We start from the raw sequence: 9,123 nt of genomic DNA on the forward strand, positions 1-9,123 counted from the left end.
TATATTCTAAGGGTTCTAGTCTATTGTGTATTGTATTTATTATCAGGCCCTTCTCTTATGTTTTACAGTTGTTATTATTATTCCTTACAATACAGGGATTAAATTAAGTTTTTTAACCACAAAGTATTGGCTACAGTTATGATGCCTACTTCACTGTTCATATGCATACAGTTTCTGAGGTCTGGACCACTGCACAGTAGTCCCTGGAGTTGTAGTCCAGACCACTGCAAAATTCGTGCTGAAGTGATCTGGATCACCACGCAATGGCCCAAGGACCACTGCAAACTTGGATTTCAATGTTTTTGTGTAATCCATGTTGCAATAGCACCTACCATGTTCCTTTGTGGTGAGCTGGTTAATTCTGTTCTGGGAAAACCACAATCCTGCAGGTTTAATAAGTCTCTCTACACATCAGTCCCTGAGTACCTTCAACCAATGGTAATTTTGACCAATTAAGCCAAAGAATTGAGTCGATTAAGTTGTCAAGGACTACCCAGTAAAGACATGAACTCACGAATAGGTCACACTGTGAGCTCTCCAGAGCAGTCATTACACTGAGCTCAGTGTGAGCTCATGTAGCGCTTTTCCTCCGACATGGTGCCGGTGCTGGAGCCAGAGCCGCTGCTCGGCCTGGGATCCAGCTGATCTTTTTGTGAACTGGCCCACTTTTCCACCGGTCTTGGAATCGAACGCTGACGTCACTGGATGTGGGCGTTCCCAAGCGTGGAGAAACACAGCAATAATAATCAGCACCGAGGCGACTGCGTTTCTAAACCCTATTTAACATCACAATCAAACTCATTCTGCGTTTACACACAGCACAGATACATTGTAAAAACCAAATAAAAAACTCGAAATCACATGTAGACAACCAGAAACGAACATACAAGTATACAAATATGCTAAGATCAGCCTTTTATTTGTATTTATTTTTATTGATGCATTAAGGGATTAACACCGATTTGCTATTTCAGATACTTTTACTGTATTGAATAAAATTGATGAGAATAATTAACATGAATTAACTTACTGTTGAAGATGTAATCCTTACCCAGTGGCTAACTCTAACTCTATGTTACAAATTTTCCCTAAACACTTATTTTGCAAGATTAATAAAAAACCTTTAGGAATTTAAAACTTTAAAAGATACACATAGGTAATACCAATGTGCTTTAACACTGCCGAAAATAATAATGCGTTTATCTTTAATAGTGAAGATATTGTATAGAATAAAGTATATATATATATATATATATATATATATATATATATATATATATATATATATATATATATATAAAAACGGTTTCCAAACCGAATATAGAACTGAAACTTTCAGACAAACCATGAAAAATGGAATGTAAACATTTACACTTTTTAACAATTCTATATATCAAATATATTAATTACCCTAACCCTAACACTAACCCTAACTTTAAGTTACAAATCTTCCCTAAGCACTTATTTTGCAGGATCAATAAAAAACTGTCAGGATTTTTTAAACTTTTACTGACACACATAGTTAATGGCAATGTGTTATAACTTTACCGAAAATAATAATCCGTATATCTTTAATTGTTTTGACGTTATTAAGATATAATGCATCTTTCACATAGGGAACATTTGTAACATGATAGGAAAAGCAAACAATTGATATAACTGAAAATATTCAATATTACAGCATACAATTTGTCAGGCTTCATAAAAATGGAATTTATGACATACTCTGTAAAAATCAAGCAAACAGCATTTGTTGTTTATGAGAAAAAAAATAATAATCAAAGTTATCAGAATAATGTTTTACTGACATTTTATTGACCCTACCACTGCATAGGACACATCTGTAACATGAACGCTACTGAATGGCACATACATTGAAAACTACGGAGAATTGAGACAAATCCAATTTACACTTCATAAATAATCTTAAAACGTTTCCAACCAAGGCATAACCCACTTGAAATACGTTCATTCACATTTTTGGTAACAAAAAGAGAGATTGTTACATATGTTCCCTATGATGCATCTACAGAGCGAGAGACAGAGAGAGAGAGAGAGAGAGGGGGAGACAGAAAGAGACAGACAGACACTAACACAGCCACCCACCAACCCACTCACACACACACACACACACACAAAGCCAGCAAGACACACAGAGCCAGCCATCTCAGCGATGACATCACGAACCTCTCTCTGAGCTGACTGCTATGACATCACAGAGCACGTGCATTCCGTTGCTTGCAGTCTGTCAACCACTCAGTCACTGCCAGCCAGACTGCCTGGCTGGCTGGATGGGGGGGCTGTTTGCTGCTGCTGCGTACCTTAGCAAGCTTATTTGCTTGACCGGCCTTCCTCCTCCTCCGCCCTCATGCCCAGCTCTGCCCGATCAGCTGTTCTCCTGGATCACAGCAAAACCCCAACAAGGCAGAGCCTCCCAAGGCTCCCACTCTTCATAATTTATCTTAAAACGTTTCCAACCAAGGCAAAACCCACTTGAAATACTTTCATTCACATTTTTGGTAAACAAAAAGAGAGATTGTTACATATGTTCCCTATGATGCATCTACAGAACGAGAGAGGGAGAGAAGTCACTGAATGTATGAGCTCCTATCCACACAGCAATACCAACAGAGGCCAGCCAAACATACAACCCCCCCGCACTGGAGCACACGTACCACGATGCCGCAGCACCAGCCAGCCCCCCATCACCCAGCCTCCCACCCGCCCCACGAGCACCAGGCACAGCGCCCATCAGAAGCCGCTCAGCTATGCCGCAGCCCTGACCCAGGCCGCCACTCCGGCCCCCACCGAGCTGGGGGAGATCAAGCACCTGCTCAGCCTCCTCTGCTCCAGACTGCTGAGCTGAGCCAGAGAACTCGGGTAGGGACGGACAACCCCACTTGTAAATTAAAAATAAATACCTGTGTACATACAATGTAACCATACTTTACATAAAACTAATAATTATTATATTTGAAATTCTAGTTTAAACAAAACCTTAGATTAAAAAGTTGTATTGTTGATAGGCATTTTATTCCACCAAGTACAATGTTAGCTAAAATGAGCTCATTTACAGTCAGCTGCTGGAACATTCAGGGCCTGAACTCCTCGCCTTTCGGGCTAAAGAGCACAGACCCTGAATTCATTAAAAGCATTAAAGAATTAGATATCATAGTTCTGTTGGAGACATGGTGCCGTGCAGAGGTGCCCACACACTGCCCCCTGGGCTACAGGGAGGTTATTGTGCCCTCAATTAAACTGAGCACAGTGCGGCGTGGCAGGGACTCTGGGGGGATCATAGTGTGGTACAAAGAGGAGCTGGCGAACCACATCAGCCCAGTCAAACAGGGCCCAACGCACACATGGCTTCAAATTAAGAAGGGAATAGCCCAGTGTGAGAACCATATATACCTTTGTACAGCGTATACCCCCACCTCTGAATCCCCCTATTACAATGGGGAATTTTTGAACACCCTCCACACAGAGATCGGCCATTTCCAGGCCCAGGGGAATGTGCTGCTCTGTGGGGACTTCAATGCCCGGACAGGCACCGAGCCCAACTGCATCGGCACACAGGGAAACAGCCATGTGTTCGGCCAGGTCCCTCTGTACCTCACCCCCACCACAACCCAGAGGAACATCCCCGACGGGGTTTAATGGCACGATCAGAGGGGACTCTTTAGGGAGGTTCACGTATTGCTCAGCTCTTGCGACTAATGTAGTCGACTACGCCCTCACTGACATGGACCCCTCCTTCATCAGTGCATTCACTGTCAGGCAGCAAACCCCCCTGTCAGACCACAACCAAATCACAGTGTTCCTGAAAAGAAGAAGTCAGGCCAGCAACACACAGACACAGCCCAGTAAGCTGTACAACCTTAATCAAACATACAGATGGGCTCCAAACAGCACAGAGGAATTTAACCAAGCAATCAGTTCTACAGAAATAACAGACATCATCAACACTTTCCTCAGCTCACAGTACCAGCCTGATGTGACAGGATTAAATCTGGCCATAAATGATATCAATCAAATATTTCAAATTGCAGCCACAATGGCAAATCTTAAAAAGACAAAGAAAAAGATCAACCAGAATCATACACACACACAGACATGGTTTGATGATGAGTGTAAATCAATAAAAAACAAATTCAAGGCACCTATCCAATCAAAAACATCATCAACCACAAGACACAGAACTATGCCAACAGTACTGTGAGACCCTAAAACACTACAAACACACCCTTAATAATAAAAAACAGAAACACACAAACAAAACACTCACAGACATAGAGAAATCTGTTGACCAAAACCAGTTCTGGGAAATGTGGAACAATTTAAATCAACAAAACAACAAGAATTGGCAATACGAAACAGAACCATTTGGAAAAAATACTTTGAAAACCTTTATAAAGATATCCAACAAAATGACCTGACACACAAACAAATTGAAACCAGGGAAAAACTGAAAATACTCGAACAATCAATTAAAAATAATCAAAACCCAAATGACGCTCCAATCACCCTACAGGAACTATCTAAAAAGCTCCAGGCACTTCCACCCAGAAAAGCCTGCAGCCCGGACAGCATCAGCACTGAAATGCTCAAACACAGCAGCGCACAACTGCAGGAGGCTGTGCTTAAATTGTTCAACATGGTCCTCAGTACTGGTTACTTCCCTGACATCTGGAAGCAGGGGCTGATCACCCCAATCTATAAGAGTGGAGACAAATTCGACCCTAACAACTACCGGGGCATCTGTGTTAGCAGTAACCTTGGGAAGGTGTTCTGCAGTATCATCAACGCCTGGATACTGGCCTTCCTTACCGAGCACAGTGTCCTGAGTAAGAGTCAGATTGGCTTCCTCCCAAATCACCGCACTACAGATCATATTTACACCCTACACACCCTCATAGACAAACACGTCCACTAAACAAGTAAAGGCAAAATCTTTGCCTGTTTCATTGATTTCAAAATGGCATTCGATTCCATTTGGCACGAGGGACTTTATTACAGAATTCTTCAAAGCGGTGTAGGGAGTAAATTCTATGATATTATAAATACAATGTACACCGAAAACAAATGTGCAGTAAAAAATTGGCAACAAAAGAACAGAATTCTTCACTCAGGGGCGGGGAGTGAGGCAGGGCTGCAGTCTGAGCCCAACACTGTTCAACATCTACATCAATGAGTTGGCAACGGTGTTGGAGCAGTCTGATGCCCCTGGCCTCACCCTAAATGACACAGAAGTCAAATTCCTGCTCTATGCGGATGACCTAGTCTTGCTGTCGTCCACAGAACAGGGGCTTCAGCAAAACCTTGCACTGCTTGAGCAGTACTGTTAGTCCTGGGCCCTGGCAGTAAACATGAAGAAGACAAAGATCATGATTTTCCAAAAAAAAATTCCTCAGGGAAACAAATACCACTTCACGCTAGGCAACACTACCCTAGAACACACCTCACACTACACTTACCTGAGCCTGACTATTAGTGCGTCAGGGGGCTTTAACCTGGCAGTGAAGGCACTCAAAGACAAAGCAAGAAGAGCTTTCTACACAATCAGATTGTGAATGGGATATTAATGTTATAGAATCTTCTTCTGTCTCAAACTAATTGACAGTGTGATCCAGCCCATTGCGCTGTACGGTAATGAAGTACAGGGTCCACTCAGTCAACAGGACTACACTAGGTGGGACAAACATCCAATAGAGACCCTGCATGCTGAACTCAATAAAAACATACTGCAGGTGCACAGGAGCACACCAAACCACGCATGCAGGGCAGAATTAGGCCACTTCCCAACCCTCATTAATATAAAGAAAAGAACACTGAAATTCTGGATGCACCTGAAGAAAAGTGAGTCAGACTCACTCCAGTACAAGGCCCTCCAAACCCAAGAGCTCAGCCCTGAAAAGAGTCCACTGAGTCAGCTGGCCCTGAAGCTCACGGCACTGACCCCCGCTAATACTGCGAACAGAGACCAGCTTCAGGTCAGCACTGCTTACCTGCCCCCAATCAGAGTCAACCAAATCATAAAGATAACCAAAACCTCCTATCTGGAACATTGGAACAATGAAACCAAATCCCAAAGTAAACTGGATTGCTATCGGGCCCTAAACAGAGAATACACCCTGGCAGAATATCTCTTCACTGTCAGAGATATGAAGCAGAGATGGATCCTGACCAAGTACAGGCTCAGTGACCACAGCCTGGCCATAGAGACGGGCCGACACAGGCAGAGCTGGCTACCCAGAGAGGAGCGGCGCTGTGGTCACTGCGAGACAGGAGAGGTCGAGACAGAGATGCACTTCCTCCTCCGATGCAATAAATATGCCAAATTAAGGGACACGTTCTATAATAAATTCATAAATATTATAAAATCATTCTCTGAATTGATGAATGAAAAAAAAAAAGCTATCCTCCTGGGGGAGGGACACACAGCCCCCCTGGCCGCCCAATATGTAGCCGCCTGCCACAGCCTGAGGGGCTCACTGTGAAAACATGACATACATGAGCACCAGCTGTAACCTGATAACTATAAAGTAAATGTACATGTCTATTAAGATTTAATTTATAAATTATAATGTTACTGTTTCATTTTTTTTGTTTCTTTTTTCTTACCTTTTATTATTTTTCAATGTATGTATATATCAACTGCTTTGGCAACACTACGAATCTGTTTGTCCTGCCAATAAAGCAACCTTGAATTGAATTGAATTGAATTGAGAGACAGAGAGAGACAGACAGACAGACACTAACACAGCCACCCGCCCACTCACACACACTCTATCTCTCTCTCTCTCACACACACACACACACACATACACACAACCAGCAAGACACACAGAGCCAGCCAGCTTAGCGATGACATCACGAACCTCTCTCTGAGCTGACTGCTATGACATCACAGAGCACGTGCATTCCGTTGCTTGCCGTCTGTCAACCACTCAGTCACTGCCAGCCAGACTGCCTGGCTGGCTGGATGGGGGGGCTGTTTGCTGCTGCTGCGTACCTTAGCAAGCTTATCTGCTTGACCGGCCTTCCTCCTCCTCCGCCCACATGCCCACCTATGCCCGATCTGCTGTTCACCTGGATCACAGCTCCGCCCCAACAAGGCAGAGCCTCCCAAGAATGGTACAAACTCATCCACGTTCCCCTCCATGGAAAGCTTTAGCAAAAGGCAAAAGCGTTATAAGTAATGAAGAGGAACCCGAGTCCAAGACGCTTCCGACCAGCCATACATATTTGTGTGTATTAAAGATCACATTTTATTACATTTTGTTTTTCTGTACTTTATTACATCTTATTGTGATTTTTAATTGTATTGTTAATTTTCCATATATATGTATGTATGTATGTATGTATGTATGTATGTATGTATGTATGTATGTATGTATGTATGTATGTATGCATGTCCAATTGCTTTTAAAATACAAATGCACTGAATTCAGAGTGAGAGACAGAGAAAGAGAGAGATAGAAGTGCTAGGGCACATCTGTAACATAAACTAGGGAACATTCGTCACATGCTTAGGGAACATTCATATCATACAGGGAACATTTGTAAAACGAATTAGGGAACCTTTGTGTCATACTAAAAGGACATACTGGTAAGATGTTGGACACATTTGAAACAACAAAAATGGCATTTGGTTATTTATTACGGACATTTATACCAGTCTGTGCAAATATCTATGCATATTCCAATGTTTGCTGCAAGACTTACAGATTGAGTGAGGGGGTCAATATGTTTGATTCAGAACAAACCACTGATTCCTCAATTTTGTTTTAAACATAATTTAAAAGAAAAGTGGGCTATACATTGGTCTGGAAAAAAGGAGCAGTGGTCCCTAAGACAATTCTTTTAGTTTTTGGACACAATTCCTAAAACCCATTTTCTGTAAAATATGTTATCAACTTGCATTAATATATCATCCAAACCACAATCATAATAATCATGAAAATGTTCATATTATTACATTCTAAGGGTTCTAGTCTATTGTGTATTGTATTTATTATCAGGCCCTTCTCTTATGTTTTACAGTTGTTATTATTATTCCGTACAATACAGGGATTAAATTAAGTATTTTAACCACAAAGTATTGGCTACAGTTATGATGCCTACTTCACTGTTCATATGCATACAGTTTCTGAGGTCTGGACCACTGCACAGTAGTCCCTGGAGTTGTAGTCCAGACCACTGCAAAATTCATGCTTGGATTTCATTTTTTTTGTGTAATCCATGTTGCAATAGCACCTACCATGTTCCTTTGTGGTGAGCTGGTTAATTCTGTTCTGGGAAAACCACAATCCTGCAGGTTTAATAAGTCTCTCTACACATCAGTCCCTGAGTACCTTCAACCAATGGTCATTTTGACCAATTAAGCCCAAGAATTGAGTCGATTAAGATCTCCTCATTGTGATATGGGGATTCTGACGGGGGAACATACACGGCACACAGGAACACATCGGCTTGTGTAGAAATGATTTCTTTGCTTATTTTAAGCCATATGTGTGACTCTGCTGTTTTGATGGGCTGTATGGAGTCACTGAGCTCTGCTTTGTACCAGATTATTATGTCCCCGGAGTCCCTGCCATGTCTGACGGAGGGCTTCTTCAGGGAGGGCACTATAAGCTCTCTGTAGCCTGAGGGACAGTGACTGGACACGTCTGCCCGACACCATGTCCCTTGCAGGATGATGACATCCTTGTCTCTCACTCTATCTCAGAACCCCGAACACTGAGGAGCCCAGGCCCTGGATGTTCCACATGGTGATAGATTGGGATCGCATTTCTTTCTACTCTAATTAAGCAATTTATATACTCCTTTGGAATTAGATATATCTGGAAATGTGTGAGGTGGAAAGGAAACAAATAAATAAATATTAATACTGGTGATATGAAAAAATAGGAAACGAATAAATAAAAAACAAACAAAAAAAAAAACTCCTGTCTTACACTCCTATATACATACACATACACACATATATCTACATATATACACATATATGTAAGCATCCATATATCTACATAATTTTTAGAAAATATGTCCATATATATCAGTATATAACTACATTTATACAGGGGTGATTTTCGGATGTGGTAATAGCTAGTCACCTCCTGC

General features: G+C 41.9%; 1 non-coding gene across 1 annotated transcript; it reads right to left on the minus strand.

The window, feature by feature from the left end:
- Positions 1-7,103: 7,103 nt before the first annotated feature.
- On the minus strand, positions 7,104-7,218 carry LOC136734492 (U5 spliceosomal RNA). Its single transcript, XR_010810503.1, has one exon. It is a non-coding gene; the product is annotated as a U5 spliceosomal RNA (small nuclear RNA).
- Between the last annotated feature and the right edge of the window lie 1,905 nt (positions 7,219-9,123).

Source organism: Amia ocellicauda, unplaced genomic scaffold (assembly GCF_036373705.1).
Source record: "Amia ocellicauda isolate fAmiCal2 unplaced genomic scaffold, fAmiCal2.hap1 HAP1_SCAFFOLD_387, whole genome shotgun sequence".
NCBI classification, from domain to species: Eukaryota; Metazoa; Chordata; class Actinopteri; order Amiiformes; family Amiidae; genus Amia; species Amia ocellicauda.